Consider the following 2,299-nt stretch of genomic DNA (forward strand, 5'->3'; position numbering starts at 1 on the left):
TGAATGTATACTCACACCTCTACAGACAGCACTGAATACCACCACTAAACCTCACATTCTCACCGTTTCACTTTTAAAATACACAGATAACAAGAAGCCCAAACAAAATTAGTCCTCAGTGATTATTATCCCCAAGTTAATTTCAGCCCCTTCTTTATTGACAGCAGTCAGCCAGGTGGAGTGGATCAGACTCTGAGTGTCAGTTCTACTCCTCCTCTGGCGTTGTTGTGTTGTTATTATTCCTCTGAGCTGGTGACAGCCGAGGTTGTGGCATTATGGTTCGACTGTCTCATTCTCATGGATGTAATATCTCTGTAACACCTCAAGGGAATTTCTTCAAATAAGGCACAAACATTCACTTGGACTCAAAGATGAATTGATGAGGTTTTAGTGGTTAATGGTCAAAGGTCACTGTGACTGCACAAGACATATTTCTGGCCATAGCGTTGTTGGTGGAGGCCTAGGTTCTCTAGGTTTCAACCCACTGTGTCTGACCCTGACAGTGTCACCTATTGTAGCTGTTTGAGTAGGTTTGACTGTGGAGTTCTCTGAGGGATGTCACTGCTTCACCTGCATCTCTGGTCTAAACCTTGACTGACTGTCAGATGCTGCTATCACCATGGGAATCGTGCTGCTGTGAAGCTGCCACCTCAGACGTAGACATTGGAAAGAGGAAGTATGCACGAGTCCTCACTTACCAGAAATGGAGCTAAAGTTGAGCTGAGGCGATTGAGGCTTCAGCAGATATTTAGACTGATTAGTTGGATACCTTTCCAAGTGAATTCCCTCCCCTCTGCTCACTAGCAGGGAAGCAGTGTTGAAGAAACACAGGAGGAATTTAGTACTGAAGAGGTTTTACTAATTCAGCTTGATGAAGCCATATTTGCTTTGAGAGGAAGCACGTTCTGGCCAGTATGGACCAGTATGAAACAAACTGCTGATGGGCATCAGAGCACTCTGTCCATCACCTTTACTCACTTTATGAGCACTGTCTCCTTAGACCTTCATCAGGCTTCATTCATTAATACAGTGAGGAACAGTGATGACAGTGTGCAAGGTGTTTGCCTTTTGTTCTTCAATGGGTGCAAGAACCTTATAAAAGTCAACTCTAAAAAAACTGTGAACATGTCCTTAAACTACTCATGAATCAGCTGTCACCAAGGCTCCTCCCTCATGATGAATGACTATATCCCAGTTAGTAGTACAGTGCAGTGGTTCAGCTTTAGTCCTTTGGTCAAATTGTAAACTGACTGCCAGTCAAATCAATACAAACTCATGCCAAGCACTTTTCTGTCCATGGCATCCAATTGCTTCAGTTAAGTGTTGAACCCAGGAAATGCACAGTGCTGTATAATATCTGAGGGGGTAAGTAGGGTTTTGTTTGAATAACACTTAGATTAGACACAGACCTTTATTCCAGGTTTCTTCTGTTTTACAGTTCTATCTGATCATATTTGAGTCAGTAGCCTCTAAATGAGAAGTAATTGGAGATAATCAGTGAAAGAAAGTAGTAGTGTTGTAACAACACTAATATTAGGCTTGTATATATTTGAGTTTTGTAGTGACCTCCTGTGCAGGCATGAACACACAGGTCACAGACACACACCGGTGACAAGCAAAAACAACAAGTCAAGGACATGAAAACAATAAAACAAACAGATACACACTGATCAGTTCCAGCATTAAATCACTGACAGGTGAAGTGAATAACACTGATCATCTGGTTACAATCCAACGTTCTGCTGGGAAACTGGGGTCCTTCATTCATCTGGGTGTTACTTTGACACGTACCACCCACCTAAACATTGTTGTAGACCAAGCACACACACACACACACACACACACCGACAAGGAGGAAGGAACACAACAATGAGCCCAAGGTGTTGACCTGGTCTCCATACTTTGAGGGGGTGAGGGGGGGGGACTCTTTATTTTGTGTGTGTGAATATGAACTCTGTGTGTGTGTGTGTGTGTTTGTGTGTCAGTTATGTGTGTAGCAGGTATCGGTCTGGTGATGCTGTTCTTCAGCTGGCTGTTGTCCATCTTCAGAGCCAAGTACCACGGATACCCGTACAGGTAGAGCCACACACATTCATGTCTGTTAATTTTGTTTGACCTGCTGTGATTGCCTGACACAGAAAGCCTTATTTCCTGTTGGCAAAAAGTCTGGTTGTGTGTGTTTCAGCTTCCTGATGAGTTAGAGCTGACCACTTGAGAGGAGAAGTTGTGTCAACACACAGGGTGCTGTCCATGGCAGCGATGCCACATTACTGTTTGCTAAGCCATGATTTGTCCTCTT

The sequence above is a fragment of the Lates calcarifer genome, unplaced genomic scaffold, assembly GCF_001640805.2.
Source record: "Lates calcarifer isolate ASB-BC8 unplaced genomic scaffold, TLL_Latcal_v3 _unitig_1796_quiver_3035, whole genome shotgun sequence".
NCBI classification, from domain to species: Eukaryota; Metazoa; Chordata; class Actinopteri; family Centropomidae; genus Lates; species Lates calcarifer.